Raw genomic sequence first — 18,015 nt, 5'->3', positions numbered from 1 at the left:
TTTACTGCGAAGTGTCATTCTATAGTGACTGCCCCCGACGACTCGGCTTTTATACTGGTCCTAGGTGTTTCTTGGTAATCATCCCTTACTTCAGTAAGATTCCCTTTGAATGAATCCACATTGTAAATTAAAAATCCGGTAGGGGATGGTAATGTCAGAATTCCTACATATTAGAACAATGACCCATCAGGAGCTGACACTGCGAACCGTTATGCGCTGGCCGTTTATATACTGATTTTCAGGGCTCTTCTGTGAGTTCCTTTCATTTTGTATCTTTTCCTCATCTTTCCATATTTCTGAGGAAGTCCAACGTCACTTGAAATGATTCAAAAATGCCGGTGGTCATTCTACCATATCTGCATTCATCTGGGTTGTCTGGCCACTTTTACCAATGTTGAATGCACTCCTGTTATTGTCTGGCAGTGACGATTGGTCTGTTGGCTTTCCACTTTCGCCTCTGATAGTTGTCACTGCAATGGCCCACTCTTCTTCCCGCAGGCCGCGTCGTGGGTCTCCTTACGTTACTAGAATTCGATAGCCATAACACTTTTTGTATAAATAAAATTTGACAGCCATAGCACCTCTTACATTAACATAATTTGACAGCTATCACAACCATCTCCAACATGATCATGGCTAGAAAAGTACTGTGGTGTTCAAACCACTCTTCAGAGTGATGGCAGGCCTTATTTCAGTTAGATTCCCTTTCAATGAACCTATGTTGTAAACTAGAAATTCGGTAGGTAGAGGAAAAAATATTGGGATGACACTGTCAGAATTCCTACATAATAGAACAATTACCCATCAGTAGCTCATACTGCGAACCGTTCCGGGAAACGTTTCCTGGAGTTACCTTAGAATTGTACACTACCAGATATAATACAACACAAATAAAATAAGCAATGTAAACACGATTTCGTTCGTCACAGTGAAAAAAAAAAAAAAGGTTCAAATGACTCTGAGCACTATGGGACTTAACATCTGAGGTCATCAGTCCCCTAGAACTTAGAACTACTTAAACCTAACTAACCTAAGGACATCACACACATCCATGCCCGAGGCAGGATTCGAACCTGCGACCGTAGGGGTCGCGCGGTTCCAGACTGAAGTGCCTAGACCCGGCCGGAGTGGCCGTGCGGTTCTAGCCTCTATAGTCTGGCACCGCGTGACCGCTACGGTCGCAGGTTCGATTCCTGCCTCGGGCATGGATGTGCGTGATGTCCTTAGGTTAGATAGGTTCAAGTAGTTCTAAGATCTAGGGGACTGATGATCACAGATGTTAAGTCCCATAGTGCTCAGAGCGATTTGAAGCCATTCTCGAATACTATATACGTTTATCTTTTAAGACTGTACAGTCTAGAAGGTTCTGGGACTTTCTTATGAAATATTATAACTGACTAGAACATTCTAGGTTTTACAAACAGGAGCACTCTCACAAGCAGACCACACGGAAATCGGATATTTTAATTTTTCTTTTACTTATGGTTCGTAACTCAAAATGCAGTCCGTCAAAACGGACCAGAAATCGACTTTGCAGGTCTCCAAAGAGCTGTAATGAACAGTTGTTGATGTTCTTGAGCAACAGTCATAGAATAATTTTTAAATGAGCACACCGCCAATTGACTGTACTGTTGTTTATTTAATTACAATCCAGGTTTCGGCACTAGTAGTGTGCAGTCGCAACGCTGTGGTCTCTCCGTGCATTGTTGCTGGAGTCATCTTATATGAATAACTTATGAGTACCGACTTTACAATCACACTACAGATGCGAAGTATAGTCTCTTTTGCTTAAAGCTTGCCTTTCCGTATGGACAGGAAAGTCGAAAGGTGTTCGAAATTGTCGATTGGTCTTGCGATAAGATTTGTTTGAAAGATGAGGAAGTCGTAGGTTACAATGATTTTATTTGTAATGCTGTATATGCAGAGCTCATAGACGATCAAACTTGTATTCGACTAATGACGCAAACAGGCGGTTCCTCAAAGGACACTCGTTCGACCTATACTTGAGTATTGCTCATCAGTGTGGGATCCGTACCAGATCGGGTTGACGGAGGAGATAGAGAAGATCCAAAGAATAGCGGCGCGTTTCGTCACGGGGTTATTTGGTAACCGTGATAGCGTTACGGAGATGTTTAACAAACTCAAGTGGCAGACTCTGCAAGAGAGGCGCTCTGCATCGCGGTGTAGCTTGCTCGCCAGGTTTCGAGAGGGTGCGTTTCTGGATGAGGTATCGAATATATTGCTTCCCCCTACTTATACCTCGCGAGGAGATCACGAATGTAAAATTAGAAAGATTAGAGAGCGCACGGAGGCTTTCAGACAGTCGTTCTTCCCGCGAACCATACGCGACTGGAACAATAAAGGGAGGTAATGACAGTGGCACGTAAAGTGCCCTCCGCCACACACCGTTGGGTGGCTTGCGGATTATAAATGTAGATGTAGATGTAGATGTAGAATTTCAGAATTGTAAAGGTGAAGTTGTCAGTGTTGCAGTCGACTCGGCTGGGAGAGTTCTTCTGTAAGTTCGAGCATTTAATCTTCCATTTGAAACGGAATCCTAATATATTCGACAGACCATATCATTTTTCGGCTACGTTATCCGATTAAGAGCCGAAAAACGGCAAGAATACATTACCTGAATATTGACAATGGAGTCAGAAATGTTAAAACCTATTTAACGAAACACGTTCCTTCCATTCTCTGATTCAGTGCTTCAAAGCCCTGGTTGTATACGACGGACCACCGCGGACGTGCGTCATTAGCCGCTCCACAGGACACGTAAAAATCGGATGCACGCGTATCAAAGTATAACGTCCTTACCGACTCAATGAAGCAGGAAGAATAACTTAGGTTCAAATGCTAGTAGATCCGCCGTCCCCAGGCACAGAGGTGAGAGGGCTGAGTGCAGCGGGGCCAGCCGCACACGTTGCCGCTGTAAACAACATAGCTGGAAACAGGGCGCTGGTTGCCCCTAGCTTAAGTACAAGTAGATGATTCCGACAAACAACTCCAGAATGAAGACTCAGGAGACAGGTCCACAACACCGTAGGAATACCTCAGAACAAACGAACGTCAGTTGTACTCTTAGGCATCCTACTTTTGAGACATTAACTGTGCATGCGTAAACCGAGGCAACACACTCACGAAGTATAGTCAGCGGCCCCGAAGAAGCATCTCAGCAGAACATTCGATTACTGACAAAGATCATTACAGCCAGCAGTCCGCGAAATCCGAACTGACACGGAAGCAGAGGCTCGATGGAACACACGATTTAGCGAACATACTGGGGAGGACAAAGGAAATACTTAAAGAAGACAGCACAGCCGTGCTGTTAGCCGAGCGGACTAAGGCGCCTTATCACGGATCACGCGGCGGCCCCCGTCGGCGGTTCGAGTCATCCCTCGTGCATGGGTGTGTGCGTTGTCCTTAGCGTAAATTAGTTTAAGTTAGATTAAGTAGTGTATGAGCATAGGGACCGATGACCTCATCAGTTTGGTCCCATAGGAACTTATCACAAATCTCCCAAATAGACAGCACAGGAGGTTTCGACGCGGAAAATGTCAAGAAAAGACAACATTACAGCGGTGTCGAAGATGTTAATATCAGCATGGAATATAAGACGGAGGAACCCATAGACACAGCAGACATCAAAATTTCTGGCAGGATGTCAGCGTGGTCCGACGATACCTCACATTCATGCAAGCACATTAGATAACTACTCTTAATATTAACAGAACTGAATCTGTCGTCAAGATGAAATGTCTAAAATATTATTTATATGCAGCTGATGTGAAAATTGGTATGCTTCATGAGGAGGTCACAAACAAACTCGCAGACGTCTTTGGATACGATTTTATCGTGAATATGGGACAGTATTGTGGGAAGGGGGATAATTGTAAAATGGGCATACCATGCCAAGCACAATCTATACTCGAAAGTGGCAAAAGGATTGCAACATAAATACACGACCTGCTCTTAGAAATAAATATATATGCCCCGACTGACACCCGTGGCAAACGTGGCAGAAGCGCTTTGTTTGGTGATGAAATAGTGACACTGTTAACGTACATTCGAATTACTGGAAATTCTGAAGGAGATTTCAGTTGTGTTTTGATTCGGGAAGATCAATGCCTTAGTTAAATATCTGTGAAGTGTTGAGTTTATTAACGATCCGATTAGACTTAACAGACACATACATCCAACTTTTCCCATGCTCTAAAAGCTATACATATCTCAGCAACACATCCACAAGTAGGCTAGAAAGGATTTGCGCCACTAAAGATTTGCTACATAAACTGATTGTCTGTGAGGTACGACCAATTAACTTTTCTGACCATTGAACGACCGAGCGAGGTGGCGCAGTGGTTAGCACACTGGACTCGCATTCGGAAGCACGACGGTTCAATCCCACGTGCAGCCATCCTGATTTAGGTTTTCCGTGATTTCCCTAAATCGCTCCAGGCAAATGCCGGGATGGTTCCTTTGAAAGGGCACGGCCGACTTCCTTGCCCATCCTTGCCTAATCCTATGAGACCGATAACCTCGCTGTTTGGTCTTTTCCCCCAAACAACCAACCAACCAACCAACCATTGTTCGCCTATCACATCGCAGACCTCTACATCAGGCAGAAACGCTTCCAAGGGCACGGGCTCTGGTATGTAAATATGTCGCTCCTGGATGATGAGGAATTGCACCAAACTATTACAGAGACATAGACATGATTTCTCCAAAGCCAATCAAGATATCCTGGGCATATTATCGTAAATTCGGTAGCGTCGGAGTTCAGTTCTCATAGCTACATCATTTGAATACAAAATTCATCAGTAAATCCTAATTAACACATATATGATGATTATATTTCACGAAAAATGCACTATTTTGTTTATAGTTAAATATTGCAAGAGTTTGAAATATATAATCTTAATTATCCATATTTTATAAAATATTGTTAATAAAGGTTGTTTAAATTAAAAGGGAAATATTTCACATTTATTAACAACCTTTTATAAAATACCAGTAGTTAAGGATTTATATTTGCAATACCTACAGTATTTAATTACTGACAAGAAGATGAGCGTTAAAAAAAAAAAAAAATGTTTAGATGTGTGTTAATTACGATATGTTTGATGAATTCTGTAGTTACATGGTATATGTTTTCGAATTGAACGAAAAAAAGCGAAGAGAAACAACCATAACAAGATTCGTACCACAGATCCTTTGGTTACCAAGTCACCAGTCTCCAACGCTATCGAGTGAACCACGCTGCGCATAGTGAAAAGAGTTTATGGAACTGAAGTTACTGTGAAACTTCAGAATTCAGTTTTCTCGATAATTTTTTAGAGTTTCATGTAACTGGTTCAGGTGATTCATATTTGAGGTCTGCACTTCAAAAAACTTAAATATTAAAAATTAAAAATCCGATTGCCATGTTGTCTCCTTATCAGCTAAGGCAGGCTCCTTCCGCACTTTTGTGCGTGCTTGATAAACGTTCTTACGGCGTGAAGTTTTCGTTTTGTTGTGACCATAATTTCGTAACTTGATTCAGAATTCTACGTGACCATATTTTTCATGATTTTTTCCTTCACGTCAAATCCGTTTTTTCTTTTCTATTTTTTTAAAAAAAAGATCTGTTGATATGCTACGCTGCAGATGAAAGCGATAATAAATGTAAAGTAAGTAATGCATGTTATCGACCTCTTCAGATCACAATATTCAGTTTCAAATTCTAATCATTGTTTTATACTTCAGAGAAAACCATTCTTATTTCCTTTTTACTTGTTAGGAGTCTATGTAACAAATTAAAGATAATCGTTGTCATAAGCTCATGATGTTCCAGATGAATGCATGCTGTGCACATTCAAATACTCGTTCTGTTCTCAACTATCCGCTTAATACTGTAAGCGCATTGCAGAAGCTGAAGCATCATTTTATACCAATGTTCTTTTTCTGGTATCTTCCTCCAACTCTGAGGGCAAATTCTACGTCCGAGATGTGTGACTATTAATTATCATATATTCTTCACAAAATTTTCAAAAGCACGGGTATTAAGAAAACCACATTTTAACTGTGTACCTTAACCCCTTTTTATGAATTCTTGAATTGCTCCCCACCCCTGTACCAAATCATGAACCATGAACCTTGCTGCCGGTGGGGCGGCGTGCGTGTCTCAGCGATAGAGATAGCGGTACCGTAGGTGCAGTCACAACGGAGGGTTATCCGGTGAGAGGCCAGGGAAACGTATAGTTCCTGAAGAGAGGCAGCAGCCATTTCAGTAGTTGCAGGAGCAATAGTCTGGATGATTGACAGATGCGGCCTTGTAACACCAACCTGGACGGCACTGTTGTGCTGGTACCGTAAACATCTGAAAGCAAGTGGTAACTACAGCCGTAATTTTTACCGCGGGCATGCAGCTCTCCTTTATGGTCAAATGAGAATTGCGTCCTCTTACGTAAAACATTTCTGATTTAAAATAGTCCTCCATTCCGATCTCCGAGACGGGACTACTAAGGAGGATGTCATTAGGAGAAACAAAACTGCCGCTCTACGGATTGGAGCGTGGAATGTTAAATCCCTTAATCGGGCAGGAAAATTAGAAATTATAAAACGGGAATATATAGGTTGAAGTAGATGTAGTAGGAATTAGTTAAGTTCGGTTGCAGGAGGAATAGGACCTCTAGTCAGGTGAATAATGGATGAAAAATACAAAATCGGATAGGGGCAATGCAGGAGTGGGTCTAATAACGAATAAGAAGACAGGAATGCGTGTAAGCTACTATGAGCAGCATAGTCAATGCATTATCGTAGCCAGAATACACATGAGGCCTACGTCTACCACAGTAGTACAAATTTATATCCTAATTGTTTCCGCAGATGACGAAGAGATTGAAGAAAGATATAATGAGGTAAAAGAAGTTATTGAGATCGTTAAGGGAGCCGAAAATTTAATAGTCATAGGGTACTGGAATTCTATAGTAGGGAAAGGAAGAGAAGGAAAAATAGTAATGATTATGGACTCGGGGAAAAGAATGAAAGAGGAATCCACCTGGTAGTATTTTGCACAGAGTATAGTTCAACAATCGCTAATACACCGTTTAAGAATTGCAAAGAAAACTGTATACATGGAAGTGACCTAAAGACACCGGAAGATTTCAGATTGATTATATACTGGTAAGACAGAGATTAAGAAACTGGATTTTAAATTATAAAACATTTCCAGGACATATGTGACCAATATTTATTAGTTGTGAACTGAAGATTAAAACAGAATAAATTGCAAAAAGATAGGAAATTAAGGAGATTGGCTGTGGATAAGTTGAAAGAACCTGAGTTTACTGAGAATTAGATCACTGGGAATAAATAGAGTAGAAGACGGATGGGTAGCTTTAAGAGATGAAATAGTGAAGGCTGCAGAGGATCAAATAAGTTCGAGAGCAATTCGAAAAGTGACCGCTTGGATGCGAAATGGAAACCATTGTGAAAATCCGATGAATCTTTGCACAGATATGTTGGGCAGTGTGCCTAGTTTGCCAGTCGATCGCGTCACGTCGCTCTTTGCAGTTCTGAGCGCACAGTGAGCACGTAAAAATGCTTAGGACAATAGTATCCCCCGCCAGGTACGAGGACCTGGTGTAAGATTTAGCTTGTTGTCAAGCAGCTCACATAACATAATTGTCATGCGTTTCCTTCTGCGTGACAATTCTCGGCCACACTCTATAGGGTCACTTAAGATGCTCCTGCAGCGTTTTCGATGGGAAGTGTTCATTCTCCCCCAACAGAGCCCATAATTGCTCTCCCTGAGTTTCATCTTTGCTCACATGACAACGTCCTGGCACAGGCGACGAGGTGTAGACCAGAGTAGAGAATTGGCAGGAAGCACAGTCGGCTTGCTTCGATGACGAGGATATTAGAAAATGGAAACAGTGCTACGTCAAATGTCTAGATCGGAGTGGCGACCACGTAGAGAAGCAGCTGAAAGCTGTTGGAAATAAAACATTTTTGATTTTCACAGTGGTTTCCGTTTTGCGACTGATCGGACCTTACTTTCCGAATAGGCCTCGTAAAAGGACAAGGCGTAAAAAAAAAATCTTTGGATAACACAAGGGATATTGAATGTCATTTATGAAAGGAGAAAATATAAAATCGTAGTAAATGAAACAGGTGTAAGAGAATACAAACGTTAAAAAAATCAGATTGACAGGATGTGCAAGACGGCTAAACAGGAATGGCTTGAGGACAAATGTAAGTATTTAGAAACATATTTCCCTAGGGGGAAGATAGATACCGCCTACAAGAGAATTAAAGAGGCTTTTGTGGAAAAGAGAAGCAGCTACATGAACATAACGAGCTCAGATGGGAAACTAGTGCTAAACAAAGAAGGGGAAGCTGAAAGGTGGAAGGGGTGTGTAGGGGGGTCTGTAAATGGGAGACAAACTTGCACGCAATATTATAGAACAATAAGATGACGTAGATCAGGGCTTCACAACATACGTGTTCGCGGAGCAAGCTGTGAGCGGCAAGGCGCGAGCAGGAGCAGCGCGAGCACGCTACCCCCACTACCAGACCAGAGCGGAGAGTGGGGAAAGTCACGTGGGGCACACAACAGCTGCCACCAGTCAATGTAAATCCGCGGCCACCTGCAGGGATATCACTCACGAATTATTACTGCGACAAATGAAACAAATAAAGGAGAATGTACACATGCCACATAATTTTATTATCTTAGTGTATGCCTCTACATTCGCATTAATTTGTCAACTGTTACACAATAAAAGGTGTCACTGAAGTGTGGGATTCTCGGTTATCTTGTACTTTTTGCCCTTTACAATTGCGACTATGTTCAGAGTAACTGTTCTTGTGCATTTTAGGCGCAGCGTACAGTTTAAATTTCGATCAGACAATGCATTTCTCAGGCGCGTCTTGTTATATTTCATTGCAGAGAACAGTTGTTCACAAACATACGTGGAACCGAACATTGATATTATTGTAGCCGCCAGTTTGTGCAAACGAGGAAATCTATCCTGAGGGAAGTGTCTGTAGAATTCCAAAATGTTTTTCTTGTTCTGAAATTTGTCTCTGTATTCTCTGTCACACTGCTGGTCAATAATTTCTTGCTGCAGCTCAGGACGAATCTTTTAAATATTCGCTGAGAACAGATCAAAATCACTGTCTAGTGCTGTCAGATCTTGAAAGCGCTGATCAACTAAACTACGTGAATAACGTTCACAGTCTTTGTGAACATCTTGCGTGGATGATAATTTAGGAAAATGAGCTAGGTTTCCTGTTTCCAGCTGACTCACCCAAAGTGTCAATTTCATTTTAAAAGCTCATATTCGATCTATGAAATGAGTAATTAGCAGATCTTTACCTTGTAGTAAAATGTTCAAAGCATTCAGATGGCTAGTTATATCTGCTAAGAACGCGAGATTACATTCAATCGTGCGCGCGCATTTCCCCTCCCTCCCCTCCCTCCCTACTCCGCGACCTTGCACCTGCTCGCGAGCACGTGCCTGAGCAGACGCGAGTACTCGCGCTCAAAACCGGCCAGTTGTTAAGCCCTGACGTAGATGAAGATGAGATGGGAGATATGGATATTGCGAGAAGAAATTGACAGAGCTCTGAAACATCTAAGTCGAAACAAGGCACCGGGAGTAGACGAAATTCCGTCAGAATTACTCATATTCTTGTGAGAGCCAGCCTGACAAACCTCATCCATCTGGTGTGCAAGATGTATGAGAAAGCCGAAATACCTTCAGACTTCAAGAAGAATGTAATAATTCCAATTCTGAGTAGAGCAGTTGCCAACAGTTGTGTTAATTACCTAACAGTTTAATAAGTCGTGGTTGCAAAAGGGCAATACTAATTCTTTATAGAAGAATGGAAAACTGGTAGAAGCTGACCTCGGGGAAGATCAGTTTGGATTCTAGAAAAATGTAGGAACACTGACCCTACGGCTCTTCTTAGGAAACAGGTTAAGGAAAGGCGAACCTACATAAATAGCATACATAGACTTAAAGGAAGCTTTTGACAGTGACGACTGGAATACTCTCTTTGAAATACTGGAGTTAGCGGAGGTAAAATATAAGGAGCAAAATGCTATTTACAATTTGTACATAAATTACAAGACAGTTATAATAGTCGAGGGTATGAAATTGAGGCAGTGGTTGAGAAGGGACTGAGACATGGCTTCCAACAGGAGCGAGTTATTTACAGATACCTGTGTAGTCACTAGATTATTTTTGTAATTTCTTGCGTGTTCGAGTGCTTACTAGACACAACCTTTTATTTTAAGAACAGTGTAGAGGAGAGTACCGCCATTGTTATTGACCTTTATATCGACCCTCATATAGTACAGGCTTTTGTTTTTTTCGGTTAAGATAGCTTAGTGTCAGATAGATCGTCACAGACAGAGCACCTCGTGTTCCTGCTGCTAATAAGGCGAGTACAGCACTCGTTTGTTACATATTTTATACGAGCTTCAAACCGACTGCAGCAATGGATGGTAGCTGTAATTGCTGTGTACAGAGGCGAGCTGAGTTGGAGACCCTTCATTTACAGCTCCAGGCTGCGTTGGCTTCTGTCACACAGCTTGAGTCTGCAGTCATGGGGTATCACTGTGGGGGGTCGGATGCGGGGATGGGAGGGATGTCGAGCACGTCCCACGTATTCCCCTATCAGTCCACTGCTCTGGCTGCCCCAGGTAGTGCCTGCATTGAGACTGACCCTTCACCAGTGGTCGAGTGGAAGATCATTCCAAAGTCTGGCAGGCAGCGAAAATCTTTCTGAGGGGACGATCGTAGGGCCTCCCCAGTTCGTCTGACCAACAGGTTTCGGGCGTTATCTGTGGCTGACGATGTCTCTAAGCTGAATGCAGTCGTCCACCGTGTTCCAGAGGAAGCTTCTCGCCCCGCACGGTCTTGGCATTCACAAAGTGAAGGTTTGCTGATAGTTGGGAGCTCCAACGTTAGGCGCATAGTGGAGCACCTTAGGAACATGGCTACCAAAGACGGGAAGGAAGCCAGTGTGCACTCCGTGTGCATAAGGGGTGGGAGTCATTTCAGTTGTGGAAAGGGTACTGTGGATGCCATGAAGAGTATAGGGTGCAGCCAACAGCAGGTGGTGGGTCATATTGGTACCAAGGACGTGTGTCTCTTTAGATTGGAGGAGATTCTTTCTGGTTTCGGGCGGCTAGCGGAAATGGCAAAGACTGCCAGTGTTGCTTCCGAGATTAAGGCGGAGCTCACCAACTTCAGCATCGTCGATAGTACAGACCACGGTCCTTTGGTGCAGAGCCGAGTGGAGGGTCTGAATCAGAGGCTCAGGCGGTTCTTTGACCGTGTAGGCTGCAGATTTCTTGACTTCCGCCATCGGGTAATGGGTTTCCAGGTTTCGCTTAATAGATCAGGAGTCCACTGCACACAGGAAGCGGCTACACGCGCAGCAGGGGCTGTGTGGAAAGGACTGGGCGGTCTTTTAGGTTGGAGGGACTCAGGGACCTACAGAAAGGGCGTCCATCCAAAAGGGGCAGGTGAAACACAGTACGGCACTTGTAGAAGCGATCGATATTGTAGTTGTAAATTGTCGTAGCTGTGTTGGGAAAGAAAGAAAGCACTGAAGCTCAAATAGTTATAGTTACAGATAGCTGGCTAAGACTGGAAATAAGTTCAGCGTAAATTTTTTCAAAGGTTCTAACAGTGTTCTGAAAGGATAGATTAAATACAGTTGGTGGCGGAGTATTTATTGCTGTCGGAAGTAGTTTGCCTTTTATGGAAATTGAAGTAGATAGTTCCTGCGAAATACACTCCTGGAAATTGAAATAAGAACACCGTGAATTCATTGTCCCAGGAAGGGGAAACTTTATTGACACATTCCTGGGGTCAGATACATCACATGATCACACTGACAGAACCACAGGCACATAGAAACAGGCAACAGAGCATGCACAACGTCGGCACTAGTACAGTGTATATCCACCTTTCGCAGCAATGCAGGCTGCTATTCTCCCATGGAGACGATCGTAGAGATGCTGGATGTAGTCCTGTGGAACGGCTTGCCATGCCATTTCCACCTGGCGCCTCAGTTGGACCAGCGTTCGTGCTGGACGTGCAGACCGCGTGAGACGACGCTTCATCCAGTCCCAAACATGCTCAATGGGGGACAGATCCGGAGATCGTGCTGGCCAGGGTAGTTGACTTACACCTTCTAGAGCACGTTGGGTGGCACGGGATACATGCGGACGTGCATTGTCCTGTTGGAACAGCAAGTTCCCTTGCCGGTCTAGGAATGGTAGAACGATGGGTTCGATGACGGTTTGGATGTAGCGTGCACTATTCAGTGTCCCCTCGACGATCACCAGTGGTGTACGGCCAGTGTAGGAGATCGCTCCCCACACCATGATGGCGGGTGTTGGCCCTGTGTGCCTCGGTCGTATGCAGTCCTGATTGTGGCGCTCACCTGCACGGCGCCAAACACGCATACGACCATCATTGGCACCAAGGCAGAAGCGACTCTCATCGCTGAAGACGACACGTCTCCATTCGTCCCTCCATTCACGCCTGTCGCGACACCACTGGAGGCGGGCTGCACGATGTTGGGGCGTGAGCGGAAGACGGCCTAACGGTCTGCGGGACCGTAGCCCAGCTTCATGGAGACGGTTGCGAATGGTCCTCGCCGATACCCCAGGAGCAACAGTGTCCCTAATTTGCTGGGAAGCGGCGGTGCGGTCCCCTACGGCACTGCGTAGGATCCTACGGTCTTGGCGTGCATCCGTGCGTCGCTGCGGTCCGGTCCCAGGTCGACGGGCACGTGCACCTTCCGCCGACCACTGGCGACAACATCGATGTACTGTGGAGACCTCACGCCCCACGTGTTGAGCAATTCGGCGGTACGTCCACCCGGCCTCCCGCATGCCCACTATACGCCCTCGCTCAAAGTCCGTCAACTGCACATACGGTTCACGTCCACGCTGTCGCGGCATGCTACCAGTGTTAAAGACTGCGATGGAGCTCCGTATGCCACGGCAAACTGGCTGACACTGACGGCGGCGGTGCACAAATGCTGCGCAGCTAGCGCCATTCGACGGCCAACACCGCGGTTCCTGGTGTGTCCGCTGTGCCGTGCGTGTGATCATTGCTTGTACAGCCCTCTCGCAGTGTCCGGAGCAAGTATGGTGGGTCTGACACACCGGTGTCAATGTGTTCTTTTTTCCATTTCCAGGAGAGTAGTATGGGTAGAGGTTGTACCTGTCACTCGTGCTAAACTATTAATTGGATCGTTATGCCGAACCCCTACTCAGAAGATATAATTGCTGAACAGTTCAAAAAAATTTGAGTCTCCTTTCAAACACGTACCCCACCCATACAATTATAGTCGGTGGTGACTTCAGTCTATCTTCTATATGCTGGAAAAATTACACGTTTAAAGCCGGCGGCAGGCATAAAACGTCATCCAAAATTTTACTGAATACTTTCTCAGAAAATTATTTTGAACAATTAGTTCATGAGCCCACTCGAAGAGTAAATGGTTGCGAAAGCATTCTTGATCTCTTAGCAACAAATAATCCTTGACAAATAGAGTATCGTGACGCATAGACGGATTAGCAACCACAAGGCAGTTCCTGCGAGGCTGAATACCGCAACACCTACAACCATAAAAAAGAAACGCAAATCATATTTATTTAAAAAAGCTGATAAAAATGCTCTTAAAGCCTTTTTAAGAGACAGTCTTCACTCCTTCCAATCTGTTGGTGTAAGCGTAGAAAAGTTGTGGAATGATTTCAGAGAGATAGTATAGACAGCAATTGAGAGATACATAGCACATAAATTAATAAGTGATGGTTCTGATGCCCCATGGTACACCAAACGTGTCAGATCGCTGTTGCAGAAGCAGCGGAAAAAGCTTGTAGATTTAAAAGAACGCAAAATCCCCACGACTGGAAAAGTTTTGCAGAATATAGCGCGTACTTCAATGCGAAATGCTTTTAATAATATCCATAACGAAATTCTGCCTCGAAATCCGGCAGAAAACCCAAAGAGATTTTGGTCATACATAAAGCACAACAGTGGCAAGACGCAATCAATACCTTCACCGTAACAACGGTGAAATCACTAATGACAGAGCCAATAAAAATGGAAATGAGTGTATGGCATCGTTGGCCGGGAGGCCTCATCCGGGGAAGTTCGGCCGCCGTGTGCAAGTCTTATTTCGTTCGACGCCACATAAGGCGACTTGTGCGCCGGTGATGAGGATGAAATAATAATGAGGGCAACACAACACCCAATCCACGAGCGGAGAAAAACTCCAACCCGGCCGGGAATCGAGCCCGGGATCGCTTTCATGGGAGACAAGCACGTTACCACCCACCTAAGCAGGTGGACGAGAATGCCACTAAAGCAGAGTTATTGAACACGATTTTCCGAAACTCCTTCACCAAAGAAGACGAAGTAAATATTTCTGAATTACAATCAAGAACAACAGCCAAGATGGGAGATATTGAAGGGAATATCATCGGTGTAACGAAGCAACTTAAATCACTTATTAAAGCCAAGGCCTCCGATGCAGATTATACACCAGTCCGGTTCCTCTCAGAGTATGCTGATACAATAGCTCCATGCCCGCAGCTCGTGGTTGTGCGGTAGCGTTCTCGCTTCCCACGCCCGGGTTCCCGGGTTCGATTCCCGGCGGGGTCAGGGATTTTCTCTGCCTCGTGATGGCTGGGTGTTGTGTGATGTCCTTAGGTTAGTTAGGTTTAAGTAGTTCTAAGTTCTAGGGGACTGATGACCATAGATGTTTAGTCCCATAGTGCTCAGAGCCATTTGAACCCATTTGCACAATAGCTCCATATTTAGCAACAACCGCTTGCTCACAGAGAGAAACGTACCTAAAGACTGGAAAATTGCTCCGATCACGCCAGTACCCAGAAAGGGAAGTAGGAGTAATCCCCTGAATTACAGGCCCATATCATTAACGTCGATTTGCAGTAGGGTTTTGGAACATAACTGAGTTTGAACACTATGAAGTTCCTCGAAAAAAAAACCGATTTATTGACACATAGGCATCACCGATTCAGAAAATATCGTTCTTGCGAAACACAGCTAGTTCTCTAAACGCATCAAGTAATGAATGCTATCGACAGGGGATTCCCTATTTTTAGATTTCCAGAAGGCTCACAATCGTCTTCTAACCAAACTGCGTACCTATGGAACATCGTCTCAGTTGTGCTACTGGATTCGTGATTTCCTGTCAGGAAGGTCACAGTTCATAGTAACAGACGGAAAGTCGTGGAGTAAAACACAAGTACTATCCGGCGTTCCCCAAGGAAGTATTACAGGCGAATTAGATAAGATATCTCTATTGTAAGAAAAGTGGCAGTTGACCATGAATAAAGAAAAGTGTGAAGTTATTCACATGAATACTAAAAGAAATACGCTAAATTTTGATTACCCGATAAGTCAGACAAATCTGAAGGCTGTAAATTCAACCAAATAGTTAGGAATTACAATTACAAATAATCTAAATTGGAACGATCACATAGATAATGTTGTGAGTAGAGCAAACCAAAGACTGCGATTCATTGGCTGAATACTTAGAATGTGCAACAGATCTACTAAAAAGACTGCATACATCAAGTTTGTCCGCCTTATTTTGGAGTGTTGCCGTGCGGTTTGGGATACGCATTATGTGGGACTGACGTATGACATCGGAAAAGTACAAAGAAGGGAAGCTCGTTTTGTATTGTAGCGAAATAGGGGAGATAGTGCCACAGACATGATACGTGAATTGGAGTGGCAATCATTAAAACAAAAGCGTTTTTCGTTGCGACGGGATCTTCTCATGAAATTTGAATCACAAATTATCTCCTCCGATAGCGAAAACATTCTGTTGGCACCAACCTACATACGGAGAAATGATCATCACGATAAAATAAGAGAAATCAGGGCTCGCGCAGAAAAATTTGAGTGCTCGTTTTTCTCGCGCGCTGTTCGAGAGTGGAAGGGTAGAGAGACAGCTTGAAGGTGGTTCATTGCCCCTGTGCCAGGCATTTATTGTGAATAGCAGAGTAATCACGTAGATGTAGATTTGGCCTGTCCCAGTTGTTATTAAATCTGTACGTTGAACAAGCAGTGAAGGAAACGTAATAAAAACTTGGAATAAGAATTAAAGTTCAGGGAAAAGAAATAGAAACCATAAGGTTTACCGATGACATTGTAATTTGGTCAAAGACCTCAAAGGACTTGGAAAAGCTATTGAAAGGAATGGACAATGTCTTGAAAGGAAGATATAAAATGAAATCAACTAAAACAAGACAACGATAATGGAATACAGTCGGATTAAATAATATGATGCTAAGAGTATTATATTAGGAAACAAGACAGATAAAGTAGTTGATGACTTTTGCTATTTGGGCAACAAAATAACTGATAATGGCCAAAGTAGAAAGAGTCTAAATTGTAGGTTGGTAATGGTAAGAAAAGAGTTTCTGACGAAGAGAAATTAGTTAACATCGAGTACAGACTTAAGTGCGAGGAAGGCGTTTTTGGAAGTATTTGTATGGCGTGTAGCCATATATGGAAGGCAAACATGGACGATAAACAGTTTAGACAAGAAGGGAATACAACGGTTTGGAATATTAGAGTTATAGAATAGGTAACCAGACAGGTGGTGCTGAATAGAATCGGGGAGAAAAGAAATTTCTGGCACAACCTAACTAGAAGAAGGGATCGGTTGATAGCGCCGCACATTCTAAGACCTCACGTGATCAACAGTTTAATACCGCAGGGAAGCGGGGGGGGGGGGGGGGGGGGGAATTGCAAAAGGAGACCAAGAGACGAATACAGTAAGCAGATTCGGAAGGATGTAGGCTCCATTAGATATTCGATGGTGAAGATTCTCTCACAGGATAGAGTAGCATGGAGAGTTGCATCAAACCAGCCTTCGGACTGAAGACCACAACAACAACAACATACATTCATCTTAGAAACAAGTATTTTAATCTGTCCAGAATATGACGTAACATGACAAACACATTAATACTGAAAGATTTCATAAATGGCCGCAAAACGGCTTGAAGGAAGATTGAAATTGAACATCTCGTGGGTGACATGATTATTAGAGACGGAATATATCCTAGCTTGTGACTGGCATTCACGTGAATTAATTTGAGGGTAACCAGTGAAAACTTCAATTTCATATAGTCCTACGAAAGCTTAAGCTTCGGTCAGCCGAAATACCTACCTTCGCTGAAAGACTCACTGCAAGTCACCTTAAACGGAAATACAAACGGAGAAGTGTTTCGGCTAATACAATCAATCAACAAACAATTGAAAAAGAGATACCTGTCATTGCACTAAGTTTATGAAAAAAGCAAGTGTTATTTTCTTTATGGAATAGTCCCACTAAGCTTAACGTGGTGAGAGGGAGAGACAGAGGGCGTCGCCTAACCACACTAAAACAATCAGGAATCTGTGAGAATGTCAGTCGATACAAGGCACGGCCAGAATGTGCGCGACAGCGAGGCCCAGGGCGCCGTGTTAGCGCCGATCGATCCATTAACGGGCGTCTCGGGAGAGGATAGATACAATCTGATTACTAACACACTGCGGCTACTTAATGTCCAATGAGCTAGTTACGCGGCACCGATCCTAATCTACGGCAAAGGATGCATGGTGCTCCAGATATCGACTACTCTTATCTTGTCTGCCATTACATTGATTTCCCCGTAGTATCTTGGACGTAATTCTCATCTGTACTGGTATGCAATGGAGAACATGTCTGTCTCAACATGTTGAATTCATAGCGGCTTTCATGCTTTCACAAAATGCCATTCACAGCCAGAAAACCACTGGAATGCTCTGTAGTATCAAATGTGATAACACTCCTCACTTCTTTATGTACTTTGTTTGCAATTGCAGTACGTGCTAAACAACAACAAAATTTATGAATGTGTCTTCATCATGTAGCTATGTTTCTACACGTAAGCTTACGATTCCGTTTTAACACTGGTCGAAACTAATCTTAACA

Source organism: Schistocerca americana, chromosome X (genome assembly GCF_021461395.2).
Source record: "Schistocerca americana isolate TAMUIC-IGC-003095 chromosome X, iqSchAmer2.1, whole genome shotgun sequence".
NCBI lineage: Eukaryota > Metazoa > Arthropoda > Insecta > Orthoptera > Acrididae > Schistocerca > Schistocerca americana.
Note: the sequence above shows the minus strand (reverse complement) of the source record.